The sequence below is a fragment of the Antechinus flavipes genome, chromosome X (assembly GCF_016432865.1).
Source record: "Antechinus flavipes isolate AdamAnt ecotype Samford, QLD, Australia chromosome X, AdamAnt_v2, whole genome shotgun sequence".
Taxonomy (NCBI): Eukaryota; Metazoa; Chordata; class Mammalia; order Dasyuromorphia; family Dasyuridae; genus Antechinus; species Antechinus flavipes.
Window position 1 is genome coordinate 23,943,032 of NC_067404.1, and position 20,166 is coordinate 23,963,197.

Here is a 20,166-nt window from a genome sequence, read left to right on the forward strand (position 1 = left end):
AAAATTACCAATTCTATATTACTTGCCATCTTGTTAACCCCTGTTTATGCTTTTCTCCCTTCTTTCCCCTTTCCCCCCTTCCCAGTATTAAGCTTGTGAGCACCACTTGCTTCTCACAGCCCTCCCTTTTTAGTATCCCTCCCCCTGCCTTAGAGTTTCTCCCCCTATCTTATCCCTTTCCCTCACAGTTTCCGTATTCCCTTCTGCTTAGTTTATTCCTTCCCTTTTCACTTTTCCCTTCTCACTTTTCAATGAGGTGGGAGACATTTCACTATAAACTGAATATGTCTAAATTTTTTCTCTTAAAGCCAATTCTGAAAGCAGTAAGATACCCACTATATTCATCCCCCTCCATTCTTTCTCTCAGACATAATAGGTTTCCTTGGCCTGTTCATGAGATGTAGTACCCCCACTTTACCCCTTTTCTGGTACAATGTCCTTTCCACATCTAGTTTCTAGAACAAGGTATACCTGTATTCTTTATACATCTTTATAGCATAAATATAGTTCTCAAGATTTCTTTTTACCTTTTTAGGTTTCTCTTGAGTTCTATATTTGTAGATCAAACTTTTTGTTAAGTTCTGGTTTTTTCATCAAAAATAGATGAAATTCGCTTACTTCGTTGAATGTCCATCTTCTTCCCTGGAAAAAGATGCTCATTCTCGCTGGGTAAGTTATTTTTGGTTGCATACCAAGTTCCTTAGCCTTTTGGAATATCATATTCCAGGCCCTTCGGTCTTTTACTGTGGATGCTGCCAGATCCTGGGTGATCCTTATTGTGGCTCCTTGATACTTGAATTGGTATTTTCTAGCCATCTGCAGTATTTTTTCCTTCATCTGAGGGTTCTGGCATTTGGCCACTATATTTCTTGGTGTTTTGATTTTAGGATCCCTTTCAGTAGGTGATCGATGAATTCTTTCAATGTCTATTTTACTCTCTGTTTCTATAACTTCTGGGCAGTTCTCTTTGATAATTTCCTGGAAAATAGTGTCCAGAATCTTTTTTTCATCATACTTTTCTGGGAGTCCAATAATTCTCAAATTGTCTCTCCTGGCTCTATTTTCCAGGTCTGTTGTTTTCCCAAGAAGGTATTTCACATTCTTTTCCATTGTTTGATTTTTTTTGGTTTTGCTTGACTGATTCTTCTTGTCTCCTTGAGTCATTCAATTCCATTTGTTCGATTCTGATTTTCAATGAAGTATTTTCTTCACTCACTTTTTTTAGTATCTTTTTCTAATTGTCCAATCGAGTTCTTTTGTTGTATGGAATTTTTTTTTCCATTTCGCCAATTTTGTTTTTTAGAGAGCTGTTTTCTGTTTCCAGTTCACTAATCCTATTTTTCAAGGATTTGATTTCTTTATCCACTCTGTCTTTAAATGAGTGGGATGACTTCTCCAGACTCTCTTGCCAAGCCTCCCTCTCCTTTTCCCATTTTTCTTCTAGCTCTCTTGTGAGAGCCTTTTTAATTTCTTCTATGAGATTCATCTGTGCTGAGGAACAGATGATCTCCTCTTTTGGGGATTCACCTGGAGACCATCTGTTTTTAGTCTCCTCAGGGTTTAGAGTCTGCTCTCTATCCATATAGAAGCTGTCAAAGGTTAAGGTCCTTTTCAATTTTTTTGCTCATTTTGTCAGAGAAGAATCAAAGACAAACTAGCAAAGAAAAAAAAAAAAAAGGAAAAAACCCTAAATGGAGTCTGCTTTTTTTTTTTGGGGGGGGGGGGCTGGGTGGTGTTACCGAGCTTCCTCTACAGACTGCGGGGGGGCAGCAGTGAGGCACTAGCAGGACTGTGCTGCGCCTGCGCTCTGAGATTCCGAGAGCATGCTGAGACACTGTGGGGGAGGGATGGCCAGGTCCCGAGAGACTTCAGCTGTTTGGGGTTGTATTCTTCAGCTCCGGTGTTTTTAGCTTCTCTTCTGGGCTACTGACTTGCTGCCAGAGCAAAGTATCCAATCCTGTAGCAAAGCTCCCCCCGCAGAGACGGTGGAGATCACACCCCACGCCCCCTCCAGTCTGCTCGGCTGTGAGCTGCCTGCTGGGCTCTCACTGCCACTGCCTGCCCTCAGCCTGAGCCTGATCTAAAACTGTCCCTGCCCTTGAGCAAAAACAGACCTTTCCTGGCGAATTTCAAGGATGTTTTCTCTTGGTAACTATTTGTGGGTTTTTTTTCAGTCAAGCATTAATTCAGAGACTTGTAATGAAATGAATTCTGAGAGAAAATGCAGACCCTACAGAGCTGTGTGCCTCCTCTCCGCCATCTTGCCCAGAAGTCCCCAAGTCCTACTTGTGATAAGGAATGACGATTAATCAGGGAATGTTATTGTTCTCTTTCTAATTTCTGGATTGTTTTCAATGGTGCTGCCAGTAAGGTATAGTCTGTTCTATTCTGTTCTATTCTGATGGGTCAACAATTTATAAGAAAAAGGCAAAAAAAACTCTGGTATCTCATTATTTTTCCCAGTTTCTACCACTCTCATTCCATATGTCCATCTTTTGTAGTGTCTTTTTTAATTTCCCAATTTCTGGTCCCACTTCATATACATCACCATATATAGTGGGTCCTATTCTCTTTATTTTCTCTAGTTACTCAACTGAAAAAGAAGAGCAGGAAAGAACAGATACAAAAAACAAGTGAAACAGAAATGGAAAAATTAGGGGTACTCTGTGGTTCAGCATCCACTTAAAATCATTTTTCACAATTATCTATCATTACATTGATTTTTTTTTACTAGCCAACCAGAAAACCCAATAAATATTTTACAGTAAATATATTCTAGAGCATAGTAGAAACTTACTACATATTGACTGAAACAGAAGTCAAGAGCATAGCAAAAATTTGTGACAAAAAATATCTCCCACACACTGTGTATGCTCTCCCATAAACTACCACACTTCTAATTGGGGAGAATCTACTTTCAGAAAAGGTGTGACAAGAAAATAGTCATGGAAGGAATTCTTGTTGGAACTTATGTGGCAAGGGAACAAGAATCCAGGAACTCATGAAGCCCTAGCATGGTCAGAGTAATTCATGCAATTCCAATTCAGAACTGTGTATTGCCTTCTGGTGATGCCCCATTAAGTTGCTTTCTATTGGTCACCCTTTTTCTGGAAAAGCTTCATTTAAGCAGCACTTAAATTGGGCACTTCCCAAAGTCAGGGTGAGCAGACAAGGGGATTCACTTATTCAAGCATAGGGAATTAGAGAATGCAATGAGGTTTGTTGGGAACACCTAACAGCCCAGTTAAATGACAAGAATGTAGAAAGTTGGAAGGGTAGTAGTACAAAATAAGTTTATAGCAAAAAGCAGTTGCCAACAGGGGGATAAATGAAGGTTGTGCCTAATTCTACCTTTTCCTTCATATGTACAGGTGATTCATAAGTCAAGTGTTTGCTCTGAGCATGTTCAGAGGGTTTGACTACAAATGTTAATTAGTATATACAAACATAAAATCCTCAGAGTACATGTATCACATGGCTGAACAATATGTCTATACCAATTCTCCTGGTTTGAAAGAATATTAAATATACTGGGATGAAGTTACCATTAGGTAGCTTCTTTGAAATTTCATTATGGCTTAATTATTTTTTTCTATGAGATAAGCTGAGAAGTCCTTTGTCTCAAATATTATTTCTAATTATTCATGGCTCATGAATGTAATCACAAATAAGGGTGAGAAGGTAGGTTTATTGCTTAATCAACTGTATTAAAATTCTACTGTATTACCAAAATCATCCAGTAATTAAACCCCTAATAAAATAATGAGCTCTGGTTGAATATGTCTAGTTCTCCAATTGGGAAAATATGTAAAGGGTGAGCATCTATCTGAAATGGTCATAATACAAGTGTGATGTAACATACTCTTATCCAGGAAGTCAAGAATCTTACTTAACTATTCAGGCCCTTGCAGAAATCTCTTCTACAACATCTAAGATAGATAGGTGGTCACTCAGCCTTTGTTTGAAGACCTAGAACAACATTAAGCCTGCTATTACATTGTGTTGTTCAGCTGCTCTATCAGGAAGCTAAAGGTAGCTAAAATCTACCACATTATAATTTCTACTTTTGTTACTTCTATTTATCTTTCCTAGTTCTTCCCTCTTCCCTTTACCATACTACAAGCCTTTCAATTATTTGAAGACAGTAAGTTTTCACTTTTCCAGGAATGAAAGAAATATTATACAATAGAAAGAGTACTGGATTTGGGATCAGAGGACTTTTGTTCAAGTCCTTGGCTCTATTACTTAATGTATGATCTTGTCTAAGTCATATAACTAATCTGGGCTTAGTTTCCTAATTGAAAAATAAGGAAGTGGGACTAGATGAACTTCAAGGACCTTTCTAGCTCAAAATCTATGTTCCTGTGATACTTCAACCTCTTCTAAAATGACATGACTTCAGCTGATCAGAGAAAAATTACTATCCTGTTTGTTCAACCAATTGTCTACTATACTCTCACCACACTCAAACATCTCTCCTTTTCCACAAAGATATGAGAAATATTGTCCAGTGACTTGCTAAAATCAACACATTATTTATAGCACTCTCCTGATGTATCAGTGTAGTAACTATGAAAAGAGAGACTGTTTTGACATGACTCTTTCTTTGGTTAGTGTGATTTTTGTCAGTGTGGGAAAATTATTCCAATAATTGATTTATGATACATAATATTTAAATGTCTGGAGGCACTGAGAAAATAAGTTACTTGCCTAAGACTCCAAGGCCAGGCCCCTATCCCCTAAGAAAGACTACCTCTCATTCTTAGTCAATATAAAACTTGCGTAATAAAGGGCAATTCTTGGAACTAGGAAGACCTGGGGTTCAAGTCCTCCCTCTTACAAAGACTGGCTGAACGACCCTAGGAAAGCTATTTAAGGTTTAGGTGGATATGCAACTCTTTTAAAAAATAATTCCAGTTATTTGTTTTATATTTTTCCCAGTTACATTTAAAGCAATTTAAAAAATTAAACTTTTGGGTTTCAGATTCTCTCCCTTAATCTCTACCTGTAACCCCCATTAAGAAACCACATGTGATATTATGCAAATCATTTCCATAAAAGTCATGTTGTGAAAGAAAGCATAGCTCTCCCATCCTAATAAAAAATGCTCAAGAAAAATAAAGATTAAAAAAGAGAGAGAATATGATTCAATATGTAATCAGACACAATTTATTTCTTTTCTTGCTTTGGAGATTTTTGATCATAGGTTATGGATCATTATACTACTGAGAATAGCAAAGTCATTTACCATCCCAGAACATTGCTATTACTTTGCATATAGTACATTTCACTTTGCTTGAGTTCATGGAAGACTTTACAGGGTTTTTTTTTCCCAAGAGCATTCTATTCATCGCTTCCCATACAACAACAATATTCCATGACTATCACACATCACAATTTATTCAGCCATTCCTCAACTAATGGACATCCCCTTGATTTTCAATTCTTTGCCCTGAGAAGATAGGTACTACAAATATTTTTGTACATATAGGTCCTTTTCCTTTCTCACTACTTTTCAAAAACTTTTTTTGGTATTCATATGCATGAATTTATAGCCCTGTGGGAACAATATGCAACTCTTTAAGACCATTAGTTGCAAACATATTGCTGACTTGCACTAGTAGAGGGAATTTCCCAATCTAGAGCTCTCTGTACTAAGGAAATCATGATTCTAGTCCCTATCCTTCTATACCAATCCACTACAACTAACATATATCTATAAGTAAAGTTTCTCAGTGAATTTCTTTATGAAACTCTCACTTTCTCCAGTCTTTTTCCAATGCCTCATCATTGCATGAAGGAAAACCCAAGTTCTTTAAGACAAAGAAGTTTTGATACTCTCACATCACTGTCACTTCCTATTGACTCTCTTCTTGTCCACAATAATAGATCTCTCTAGAACACATATGGATAAACAGAACAAAAACTATGATCATCTCTGATATGCCTGACACTCACCAAAGCTCACCAACCTCATCGTCCAGATCCCTTCACTCACATTCACTCCATATATCCAGTCACCAAGACATATCATTTCTACTTTTACAATATCACTTATATACATTCTCTTCGCTTTATTCACATAGCTGCCATTCTAGTGCAGTACTTCATTGTTCTCCCTGCTTCAAGATTCTCCCCACTTCCACCCATCCTCTGCTCAGATGCCAAAATTATTTTCTTAAAATTCTGGTCTAAGAAATGAGCAAAGATGGTGGAGTAGGAGGCAGCAGTACATCCAACATCTCTCCCACAACTGTTCTAACAAACATTAAGGAAGAACACCAAACTAAGTATTGATTAGGAAACACAAGAAAAGTGTATCATTTTTCCCAGTTTAAGATTGCAGACTGAGACAATCAGTTAACAAGAATTGATTAAGCATTTACATAGGAAAGATCTGTCACCTAAACTCTGGAGCAGGATAGTGGATTCAACCCAATGGCAAGCCAGGGAGAGGCCTGTAGCTCTGTCACTCTGACCCTAGTGCACAATTTTCAACTTGATTCAGAAAAAAAGTCACTAGATAAAGAACTATGGCGTAGGAATGATTGTTACTCAGAATCCACAGTCTTCCATATAGCTAATAGCTCAACTGATAGCAGCAACTCTTTATTAGAGCTTCATCCAGGAGCAAGCAAAGGCTAGAATTCAGAATCAGTCCAAATCAAGATGGCAGTGATCAGATTGTACCCTACATGATAATACCACTTAGGGCCCACTAAGAGTTTGCTAATTCCCACTCCTCTGAGTAGCCCCTGAAATGATTGAAAAATCAATATGTGAAGAACACACCAGTAGATAATACCTTAGATAATACATGCTGTGACCATATAAGAGTCTAACATTCCCTCTAGAAGTGCATAGAGTTTGGACTTAAAAGAAAGTCCCAATTTTGGAAATAAAGCTGTATGAATTGGTTACCACAAAAGACTGACAACAAAGACCTATTATGAAGCTAAAGAAGCACAAAACTGATATTTGTGAGAGAATTCATCTAAAATGTTGTATAAATATTTTAAAGTACTATGCTGAATTTAATGATTATTATTAACATAATAAGATTCATCTCCTTTGAAGATCAGATGAAGAAATTAGAGATGTTTAGCTGGGAGAAGAGAAGGCTTAGGGAGACCTGATAACTGTTCAAGTATGTGAATGCCTAGAATTCTTGGACTTATGGCTGTTTAACATTATTATCAATGATTTGGATAAAGGAATATATATATATATATATCAACCTTATCAAAACTGCAGATGATACACAGCTGAGAGAGATAGCTAATGTATGACTGACGGTCACCATCCAAAAATACTGTGACAGGCTGGAAAAGTGGGCTGAATATAAAAGATGACATTTAACAGAGATAAATGCAAAGTGTAACAGTTGTTTTCAGCAAATCAGTTTTATAAATACAAGCTGGGGAAAGCATAACAAGACAGAAGTCCACCTGAAAAGAATATAGGAGTTTTAGGAAATTGCAATCTTATTGTAATACACCAATGTGATGAGCAGCCAAAGAAGCCAATGAGATTTAGGGGTACATGATTTTTGGTAGCCATAACTGTCAAAAACAAGGAGACTGGCAGTTGTAAATTGTTCTGGTAAGATCACATCTGGAGTACTGTGTTAAATTCTGGGCTACATTTTTGGGAAACAGCTCAAGGACATCCAGAGAAGGATATCCAGAATGGTGAAGGGCCTCAAGTCCATGACCTATGATTATCAACTGAAGAAACAAGAGATATTTATTCTAGAAAAGAGAAGGCTCTGCAGGAAATGATAGTGGCCTTCAATTATGCATATGTAAAGGGATTTCATATAGAAGAAGGTTTAGATTTGTTCCTCTGGTTCCAGAGGGCAAAGCCATGATGAAAGTTGCAAAGAAGTAGAATTGAACTTATCAGGAAAACCTTCCTAACATAGAGACCCATCCCAAACTGAAATATTCTTAGTTGAGTCAGATGACAAAACCAGACCAGTATCTATGATGATGGCCCAATCCATGATGGCAATAGACAAACACCAAGGCATCTTACACCTGATTCAACATCCGAGAATCCTGAGCCCAGACCACAGCAATAGTGTAGTAGATGAAAGATGAAATGACAGAGGGGCAGAGCCAAGATGGTAGAGAACACAGGACTTTCTAAGCTCCTCTCATGCCCTCAAGACCAGCTATTAAATTCAGACTCAAAAATAGCACTTGACTGCTAAAATTCACAAAGATTAGAAGCACAACAACTTACCAGCCAAAAATAATCTGAAAGATTATCAGAGCAGGTTTGTCCCGAGGGGCAGGAACAGACCAGCGCAGGAAGGGAGATAGGAGAGACTAGTGTCCTGAGCACACCAGGGGCAGGGGTGATCTCTGTGGCTAGAAAAGCTATAGAGATGACTCTGCCATAGGCTAACTGCTCTGCCTTAATTATAAAGCAGTAAACTGGCAAAGAAATTAAAGCCAAAGATAGAGAGTACTCTAAAAAATGCCAAAAAAAATACTAACAAGATCTGGCTACAACCACCCAAAACCAGAAGTGACTCAGCAGAGACCACAGACTGTAACAAAGCCCTGCAGCCACATTCTGCAGTATGGGTTTTTTGTGGGGGCAGTTACAAATCTGCACAGTGGGGGCTCAGCCTGGAGCAATAGAACTTTCGCAGCGTGACCGTGCTTCCCTGGGCAGGGACACTTCCGATCCAATCAGGACTATTCACTGGTCAGCCGCTAATACCCACAACCCCACAGTGGGCTTCGGCCTGTGGGAGTGTCACTTTCACTGCTCAGCTTCTAGCCCTGGGGCAGTCATTAACCCGCACAGCAGTGTTCTTTACAGGGCACTTGAGCCTGAGTTACTTCTAGTGGGGAACTCTTTCCCAGAGCACTCCTGTACCTTGCTGCTCTTTGTAGCCAGTTGGCAAGACAGTTGCCCATCCATATACTTATCCCTGCTCTGCAGAGGAAGCTGGTAGCCTCCTGGCCCTGAAAGCAAACCCCAAAGGCTTTAAAAAATGAGTAAAAAAATCAAAAGGATGATTGATAGCTTCTATATAGAAAGAGAACAGGTTTTCAACCCCAAGGAGATTAATAGCAGACAGTCTCCAGACAATTGTTGGTCACCACACAAAAGGCTCTCCTAGAAGAGACTATTAAAAACCTTAAAAGAGAACAAGAAGAAAAATGGGGAAAGGAAAGAGAAGCTCTGCAAGAGAGCAACAATTTCCTGAAATGTGAATTGGAAAAGGTTAAAAACTCCCAAGAAGTGCAGGGAAATAATTGATGAATTAGAAAAGGTAAAGATGAAATGACAGAGGAACCAATCTTCTGAGCCTATTAATTTATTAAGTAACATATGGCAATTTTCCAACAAACCAAGCCTTCTTCAACTTTGGCATTAGATACTGAATACAGGAAAAAACAGACTTTTATATATAGAAAACAGTCAATCATATAATACCAATTAATTATAAGAAAACAATATAATATTAAGTAATCTGATTTCTTACTGGATAAAAGGTTAGGAACTTCACAAGTTGGGAGGGACAGAATGAACAGGTGCAATTACCTGAAATCAGAAAAGGAGGTTTCCCATTCCCTCCAAGTGTCAATAAACAAAGGAACATGAAACAATAACTGATTGATCAGTAAGAGGCCAGTTTTTAGATAAGACATATGGATTGCTTAAGATGTACAATTATGAGAAAAAGTTTTGCTCAATCTTTGTATCTGACTGGGTTTTCAGTCAGCATACATGTCGGCCCTTTGTTAAGGGTTTCTAAACAGCAGGTAGAGGTGATACCCTTGACTAGCTATGCAGGGCTAGATTTGAAAAATACAGTAAAGTTTTGACTCAAGTTCTATAATTGAATAAACTTTTCTCATAAGGTTTTGAACTGGATCCATAATTAAAGACAAAGAAAATTGAGCTAACTACAGAATTGAGTTATGAGATAAAGTCAATGTGGTTCACTCAATTCCCACAACTAACCACTTACTTACTATCCTAATCCCCTCACTTCCCTTAATTTCTTCAGCAGTCAAGGCCAAACAATCCTTGCAGAAAGAGCGACCTTGTCTAAGCCGCCAAATTTGGAATCAAGATATCCAGGAACAGATTTCAAGCACAGGCATCGACTTCCGGTTAAGATGGCGGAGAGGAGGCTCACAGCTGCATAAGCTCCATGCTTTCTCTCACTGTCCACTTCATTACAAGCCTCTGAATCAATGCTTGACTGAAAAAAACCCACATATAGTTACCAAGAGAAGCCATCCTTGAGATTCACCAAGAAAGGTTTGTCTTTACTGGAGGGCTGGGACAGTTTTAGATCGGGCACAGACTGAGGGCAGCGGCAGTGAGAGCACGGGAGCAGACTGGAGAGGGGGTGGGGAGTGATCGCAGCCGTCTCTGCGGGGAGAGCTTCGCTACAGGTTTGGATACTTTGCTCCGGCAGCAAGTCAGCAGCCCAGCAGAGAAGCTAAAAACACCGGGGCTGAAGAATACAACCCCAAACAGCTGGAGTCTCTCAGGACCTGGCCGTCCCCCCTTTCCCCCCCCACAGTGACTCAGCACGCTCTGGGCTCAGGCGCACACAGTCCTGCTAGTGCCTCACTGCTGCCCCCTGCAGTCTGTAGAGGAAGCTCAATAACATACCCAACCCCTCCCCCAAAGAAAAACTCCAGTTTTTTTCTGCTTTTCTTTGGTAATTTGTCTCTGATTAATAGACAGAATGAGCAAGAAGCTGAAGAGGACTTTAACCCTTGACAGCTTCTACACAGATAGAGAGCAGACTCTAAATCCTGAGGAGACTAAAAACAGGCAGTCCCCAGGTGAATCCCCAAAGGAGGAGATCATCTGTTCCTCAGCACAGACGAACCTCATAGAAGTGATTAAAAAGGCTCTCACAAGGGAGCTAGAAGAAAAATGGGGAAAGCAGAGTGAGGCTTGGCAAAAGGAGAGGGAAGCTTGGGAAAAGGATAGGGAGGCTTGGCAAAAGAGCCTGGAGAAAGTTAAAGAGAGAGTGGATAAAGAAGTAAAATCCTTGAAAAATTGGATTGGTGAACTGGAAAACAAAATTGGCGAATTGGAAAAAAATTCCACAGAACAAAAGAACTCAATTGGACAATTAGAAAAAGATTTTTAAAAAGTGAGTGAAGAAAATACTTCACTGAAAATCAGACTTGAACAAGTGGAATTGAATGACTCGAGGAGACAAGAAGAATCAGTCAAGCAAATCCAAAAAAATCAAACAATGGAGAAAAATGTGAAATACCTTCTGGGGAAGACGACAGACCTGGAAAACAGATCCAGGAGAGACAATCTGAGAATCATTGGACTTCCAGAAAAACATGATGAAAAAAAGAGCCTGGACACTATTTTCCAGGAAATTATCAAAGAGAACTGCCCAGAAGTCATAGGAACAGAGGAAAAAATAAACATTGAAAGGATTCTTCAATCACCCACTGAAAGGGATCCTAAAATCAAAACACCAAGGAATATAGTGACCAAATGCCAGAACCATCAGATGAAGGAAAAAATATTGCAAGCGGCTAGAAAAACCCAATTCAAGTATCAAGGAGCCACAATAAGGATCACCCAGGATCTGGTAGCATCCACATTAAAAGATCGAAGGGCCTGGAATATGATATTCCGAAAGGCTAAGGAACTTGGTATGCAACCAAAAATAACTTACCCAGCGAGAATGAGCATCTTTTTCCAGGGAAGAAGATGGACATTCAACGAAGTAAGCGAATTTCATCTATTTCTGATGAAAAAACCAGAACTTAACAAAAAGTTTGATCTACAAATATAGAACTTAAGAGAAATCTAAAAAGGTAAAGATTAATCTTGGGAACTATATTTTGACTATATAGATGTATAAAGAATACATGTATACCTTGTTCTAGAAATTGATGTGGAAAGGACATTGTATCAGAAAAAGGGTAAAGTGGGGGTAGTACATCTCATGAAGAGGCATAGGAAACCTATTATATCTGAGAGAAAGAAGGGAGGGGGATGAATATAGTGGGTATCTTACTGCCTTCAGAATTGGCTTTAAGTGAAAAATCTTAAGACATATTCAATCTATGGTGAAACTTCTCCCACCTCATTGAAAAGTGAGAAGGGAAAAGTGAAAAGGGAAGGAATAAGCTAAGCGGAAGAGAATACGGGAACTGGGAGGGAAAGGGGTAAGATAGGGGGAGGAACTCTAAGGCGGGGGGAGGGATACTAAAAAGGGAGAGCTGTGAGAAGCAAGTGGTGTTCACAAGCTTAATACTGGGAAGGGGGGGAAAGGGGAAAGAAGGGAGAAAAGCATAAACCGGGGTTAACAAGATGGCAAGTAATCAAGAGAACTGTTCGGTTCTGCAAACATATATTGTATCTAGGATATACTGCAACATATCCAACATATAAAGGACTGCTTGCCATCTAGGGGAGGGGGTGGAGGGAGGGAGGGGAAAAAAAATCGGAACAGAAATGAGTGTCAATATAATGTAATTATTAAATAAAAAAATTTAATTAAAAAAATAAAAAATAAATAAATAAATAAAAACAAAAAATAAAAAATAAAAAATAAAAAAATCCAAAAAAAAAAAAAAAAACAAGATGGCAAGTAATACAGAATTGGTCATTCTAACCATAAATGTGAACGGGGTAAACTCCCCCATAAAGAGGAAGCGGTTAGCAGAATGGATTAAAAGCCAGAATCCTACAATATGTTGTTTACAGGAAACACACCTGAAGCGGGGAGATACATGCAGGTTAAAGGTAAAAGGTTGGAGCAAAATCTACTATGCTTCAGGTGAAGTCAAAAAAGCAGGGGTAGCCATCCTCATCTCAGATCAAGCTAAAGCAAAAATTTATCTAATTAAAAGAGATAAGGAAGGGCACTATATCTTGCTAAAGGGTAGCATGGATAATGAAGCACTATCTATATTAAACATATATGCACCAAGTGGGGTAGCATCTAAATTCTTAAAAGAGAAACTAAGAGAGCTGCAAGAAGAAATAGACAGTAAAACTATAATAGTGGCAGATCTTAACCTTGCACTCTCAGAATTAGATAAATCAAACCACAAAATAAATAAGAAAGAAGTCAAAGAGGTAAATAGAATACTAGAAAAGTTAGATATGATAGATCTCTGGAGAAAATGTAATGGATACAGAAAGGAATACACTTTCTTTTCAGCAGTTCATGGAACCTATACAAAAATTGACCATATATTAGGACATAAAAACCTCAAACTCAAATGCAGTAAGGCAGAAATAGTAAATGCATCCTTTTCAGACCACAATGCAATGAAAATTACATTCAACAAAAACCCAGGGGGAAGTAGACCAAAAAATAATTGGAAACTAAATAATCTCATACTAAAGAATGATTGGGTGAAACAGCAAATCATAGACATAATTAATAACTTCACCCAAGAAAACGATAATAATGAGACATCATACCAAAATGTATGGGATGCAGCCAAAGTGGTAATAAGGGGAAATTTCATATCTCTAGAGGCCTATTTGTATAAAATAGAGAAAGAGAAGGTCAATGAATTGGGTTTGCAATTAAAAATGCTAGAAAAGGAACAAATTAAAAACCCCCAGTCAAACACTAAACTTGAAATTCTAAAAATAAAAGGTGAGATCAATAAAATTGAAAGTAAAAAAACTATTGAATTGATTAATAAAACTAAGAGTTGGTTCTATGAAAAAACCAACAAAATAGACAAACCCTTAGTAAATCTGATTAAAAAAAGGAAAGAGGAAAATCAAATTGTTAGTCTTAAAAATGAAAAGGGAGAACTCACCACTAACGAAGAGGAAATTAGAGCAATAATTAGGAGTTACTTTGCCCAACTTTATGCCAATAAATTCGACAACTTAAATGAAATAGAAAAATACCTCCAAAAATATAGCTTGCCCAAACTAACAGAGGAAGAAGTAAATATCCTAAACAGTCCCATCTCAGAAAAAGAAATAGAACAAACTATCAATCAACTCCCTAAGAAAAAATCCCCAGGACCAGATGGATTTACATGTGAATTCTACCAAACATTTAAAGAACAATTAACTCCAATGTTATATAAACTATTTGAAAAAATAGGGACTGAAGGAGTCCTACCAAACTCCTTTTATGACACAGACATGGTACTGATACCTAAACCAGGTAGGCTGAAAACAGAGAAAGAAAATTATAGACCAATCTCCCTAATGAATATTGATGCTAAAATCTTAAATAAAATATTAGCAAAAAGATTACAGAAAATCGTCACCAGGATAATACACTATGACCAAGTAGGATTTATACCAGGAATGCAGGGCTGGTTAAATATTAGGAAAACTATTAGCATAATTGACTATATCAATAACCAAACAAACAAAAACCATATGATCATCTCAATAGATGCAGAAAAAGCATTTGATAAAATCCAACATCCATTCCTAATAAAAACACTTGAGAGCATAGGAATAAATGGACTTTTCCTTAAAATAGTCAGGAGCATATATTTAAAACCATCAGTAAGCATCATATGCAATGAGGAAAAACTGGAACCTTTCCCAGTAAGATCTGGAGTGAAGCAAGGTTGCCCACTATCACCATTATTATTTAATATTGTATTTAGAAACACTAGCCTCGGCAATAAGAGTCGAGAAAGATATTAAAGGAATTAGAGTAGGCAAGGAGGAAACCAAACTATCACTCTTTGCAGATGATAAGATGGTATACCTAGAGAACCCCAGAGATTCTACTAAAAAGCTATTGGAAATAATTCATAATTTTAGCAAAGTAGCTGGCTACAAAATAAATCCCCATAAATCCTCAGCATTTTTATACACCACCAACAAAACCCAACAGCAAGAGATACAAAGAGAAATTCCATTCAGAATAACTGTTGATACCATAAAATATTTGGGAATCTATCTACCAAAGGAAAGTCAGGAATTATATGAGCAAAATTATAAAAAAGTCTCCACACAAATAGTCAGACTTAAATAATTGGAAAAATATTAAGTGCTCTTGGATCGGCCGAGCGAACATAATAAAGATGACAATACTCCCTAAACTAATCTATTTATTTAGTGCTATACCAATCAGACTTCCAAGAAAATATTTTATTGATCTAGAAAAAATAACAACAAAATTCATATGGAACAATAAAAAGTTGAGAATCTCAAGGGAATTAATGAAAAAAAAAATCAAATGAAGGTGGCCTAGCTGTACCTGATCTAAAATTATATTATAAAGCAGCAGTCACCAAAACCATTTGGTATTGGCTAAGAAATAGATTAGTGGATCAGTGGAAAAGGCTAGGTTCACAAGACAGAATAGTCAATTATAGCAATCTAGTGTTTGACAAACCCAAAGCCCCTAACTTCTGGGAAAAGAATTCATTATTTGATAAAAACTGCTGGGATAATTGGAAATTAGTATGGCAGAAATTAGGCATGGACCCACACTTAACACCATATACCAAGATAAGATCAAAATGGGTCCATGACCTAGGCATAAAGAACGAGATTATAAATAAATTAGAGGAACATAGAATAGTTTATCTCTCAGACTTGTGGAGGAGCAAGAAATTTGTGACCAAAGATGAACTAGAGACCATTACTGATCACAAAATAGAAAATTTTGATTACATCAAATTAAAAGGCCTTTGTACAAATAAAACTAATGCAAACAAGATTAGTAGGGAAGCAACAAACTGGGAAAACATTTTCACAGTTAAAGGTTCTGATAAAGGCCTCATTTCCAAAATATATAGAGAACTGACTCAAATTTATAAGAAATCAAGCCATTCTCCAATTGATAAATGGTCAAAGGATATGAACAGACAATTTTCAGAGGATGAAATTGAAACTATTACCACTCATATGAAAGAGTGTTCCAAATCATTATTGATCAGAGAAATGCAAATTAAGACAACCTGAGATACCACTACACACCTGTCAGATTGGCTAAGATGACAGGAAAAAATAATGATGAATGTTGGAGGGGATGCGGGAAAACTGGGACACTGATGCATTGTTGGTGGAGTTGTGAACGAATCCAACCATTCTGGAGAGCAATCTGGAATTATGCCCCAAAAATTATCAAATTGTGCATACCCTTTGATCCAGCAGTGTTTCTATTGGGCTTATATCCCAAAGAAATACTAAAGGGAAAGGGACCTGTATGTGCCAAAATGTTTGTAGCAGCCCTGTTTGTAGTGGCTAGAAACTGGAAAATGAATGGATGCCCATCAATTGGAGAATGGCTGGGTAAATTGTGGTATATGAATGTTATGGAATATTATTGTTCTGTAAGAAATGACCAGCAGGATGAATACAGAGAGGACTGGCGAGACTTACATGAACTGATGCTAAGTGAAATGAGCAGAACCAGGAGATCATTATACACTTCGACAACGATATTGTATGAGGACATATTTTGATGGAAGTGGATTTCTTTGACAAAGAGACCTGAGTTTCAATTGATAAATGATGGACAAAAGCAGCTACACCCAAAGAAAGAACACTGGGAAACGAATGTGAACTATCTGCATTTTTGTTTTTCTTCCTGGGTTATTTATACCTTCTGAATCCAATTCTCCCTAGGCAACAAGAGAACTGTTCAGTTCTGCAAACATATATTGTATCTAGGATATACTGCAACATATCCAACATATAAAGGACTGCTTGCCATCTAGGGGAGGGGGTGGAGGGAGGGAGGGAAAAAAAATCGGAACAGAAACGAGTGTCAATATAAAGTAATTATTAAATAAAAATTTAAAAAAAAAAAGAAATACTGGGGCTTCTCCTCCTCCTGCTCCTGCTGCTGCCGCTCCTGCTTCTACTCCCATTCCCTTGGAGCGGTCCATCCTGGTGCCTCTTTTGTGAAGCGGAGGCTGAGGATATTCCCGGACTCGCCATGGCAGAGGAAAAGCCTAAGGAAGGAGTCAAGACTGAAAACAATGACCACATTAATTTGAAGGTGGCAGGGCAAGATGGGTCGGTGGTGCAATTTAAGATTAAAAGACACACACCACTTAGTAAACTAATGAAAGCCTATTGTGAACAACAGGGTTTGTCAATGAGGCCGATCAGATTCTGATTTGATGGGCAACCAATCAATGAAACAGACACATCTGCACAATTGGAAATGGAGGATGAAGATACAATTGATGTATTCCAGCAGCAGACAGGAGGCATTTACTAAAGAGAACATGCAACTCTACTCCAGAACTGTGCTCCCAAGGAAAACAATGCATTCACAATTAGAAAACCAAGATTTGGTTCATCCACATCCTGACTACTGCAGTATAGTTTTCTCTCTTCTTTATCCCTTCCCCCATTCCTATATTGTACATAAAGTAACTGGTGTATGTGCACAGGCATAATGAGTACTTTTTTTTTTTAACTAAATGGCCGATGGTATGTTTTGATCAACATCAAATGGAGATGGGGAGGGGAAAAAACAAACTGGTTCTGTGAAAATATCCCTTTTCTCCATTAGTGGCATGCTCATTCAACTTTCTCTTTATATTCCAGTAAGTTATTTTGCTCTCACTGTTTAACAACAACAAAAAAAAAAACACAAAAAATCCTTGCATACCTTGTTTGATTGGATAATTTCAATGTTTTTCTTTTATCATTGTAAAACCAAGGACAATTTTATAACTTTTTTGTACGTAGCTGTTACATGTAGGGCAATCTCTGTCTCTCAGTAGGGATAAATTACTATAAAAAATTGATCCTAGATAGTTCTCCCTTCAAGTCAAACATCTTGTTGTTTAAATAAACTTCTTGTTTAAAATTTAAAAAAAAGAAATACTGGGAAAGAATTTGAAAAACAGTTCCTAAATCATTCATATGTTTTGACCAAAAAAAAGAGAAAAAGTAGGGTTAGGGTTAGAGTTTGAGTTTATTTGTATTAACAAATAAATGGAAACTAAAGAGGCATCCATTGATTGAGAAATTATGAAAGTAAATGTTATTCTTTAAGAAATAATAAAATGGACAATATCAGAGACACCAATATGAAGCGATGAAATAAAAACCAATATGAAGTGATGGGAAGCAAAGTGAGCAGAACCAGGAGAATAATTTCTACAGTAACATTATAATGAAAAACAACTGAAATACTCCTAGAGGAAAAAAAGGAAGGAAGGAAAGAAGGAAGGAAGAAAGGGAGGAAGGAAGGAAGGAGGAAGAAAAGAGGAAGAAAGAAGGAAAGAAAGAGAAAAAGAAGTATTGAACGTTTTTTTAATCTGAAGAGAACAAAAGATAGGTCAGAAAGAAGCAGACAACTAGGATAGCTTCTAGAATTATGGGTTGAGCTTTTGAAACTGTAGGTTGAACAATATATTTTATTTTATTTTTAATTTTCAAAAATATTTCTTTACAACATTATCCCTTGCACTTACTTCTGTTCCGACTTTATCCCTCTCTCCCTCTACCCACTCCCCCAGATGGCAAGCAGTCCTATACATGCTGAATATGTCACAGTATATCCTAGATACAATATATGTGTACAGAACCGAACAGTTCTCTTGTTGCACAGGAAGAATTGGATTTAGAAGATAAAAATAGCCCAGGAAGAAAAACAAAAATGCAAACAGTTTACATTCATTTCCTCTTTCTTTGGGTGCAGCTGCTTCTGTCCATCATTGATCAATTGAAACTGAGTTAGATCTTCTCTTTGTCGAAGAAATCCACTTCTGTCAGAATGCATCCTCATACAGTATCGTTGTTGAAGAATATGATGATCTCCTGGTTCTGCTCATTTCACTCAGCATCAGTTCATGTAAGTCTCTCCAAGCCTCTCTGTCTTCATCCTGCTGGTCATTTCTTACAGAACAATAATATTCCATAACATTCATATACCTCAATTTATCCAACCATGCTCCAATTGATGGGCATCCATTCTATTTCCAGTTTCTAGCCACTACAAACAGAGCTGCCACAAACTGGCACATACAGGTCCCTTTCCCTTCTTTAGTATCTCTTTGGGGTATAAGCCCAGTAGTAGCACTGCTGGATCAAAGGGTATGCACAGTTTGATAACTTTTTGGGCATAATTCCAGATTGCTCTCCAGAATGGTTGGATTTGTTCACAACTCCACCAACAATGCATCAGTATCCCAGTTTTCCCATATCCCCTCCAACATTCATCATTATTTTTTTCTGTCATCTTAGCCAATCTGACAGGTGTGTAGTGGTATCTCAGAGTTGTCTTAATTTGCATTTCTCTGATCAATAGTGATTTGGAGCACTCTTTTATATGAGTGGAAATAGTTTCAATTTCATCATCTGAAAATTGTCTGTTCATATCCTTTGACCATTTATCAATTGGAGAATGGCTTGATTTCTTATAAATTAGAATCAATTCTCTATATATTTTGGAAATGAGGCCTTTTGAACAATATATTTTAAAAGAATGTTAAGTTGTAATAGAGAATTGCAATTTTATGTACAAGCTTTTTCTTTTCTACTAATGCAATTGCAATTCTGATTTTTTTGTTTTTGCCAAGTTTAGAATTTGTATATATGCATATATATATGTGCCTTATACACACATTGAGACACATACACACCATAATATAAGTATTTGGTATGTTTGTAATCATCAGTAGTTCATGACTATCCCAGATCATAATTGTTTTTAGTTTGTAAGTTCCTTTAAAGGAGAATCTATATCATATTATCTTTATACCATGGGTGCATATCACAGTATTTTGCACATGGCATATCAATAATAAATATTTGTTGAATTAAATTAAAAATTGAGTTGACAAAAAATGGGTCCATCAACTAAAAGCTTTGCAAGGGTCAGTGTTGGAAAAATTACCCATGCTTTTTATACTTTATAAATAAATGCTTTGTAAATAAAAAGCTTTAATAAAAAACAATGATCCATCTCTGGATTGAGACTGAATGCTATCCTTAATGACCACAGAATGCAAAGCAAGAGATCCCAGAAAATGTAGATAGTATTCCTGACAAACTCTGTAATCTATAGACCAAATGTTTCATGTCATAAGCCTTCATGGACAAATGTACAGAGAGACATTACAAGTCAATAAGAGAAATCAAGAATCTCCATTAGAAAAATACTTTTCAAAAAGTATTCAAGCCTGTTGGGAAAAAGAGAAAGATGTTCTGATCCTATCCAATTATCCTTTTTACCAA

General features: G+C 37.2%; 1 pseudogene; it reads left to right on the forward strand.

Moving 5' to 3' along the window:
• Positions 1-16,891: 16,891 nt before the first annotated feature.
• On the forward strand, positions 16,892-17,375 carry LOC127542540 (small ubiquitin-related modifier 2-like; annotated as a pseudogene).
• The last annotated feature ends 2,791 nt before the right edge of the window (positions 17,376-20,166 follow it).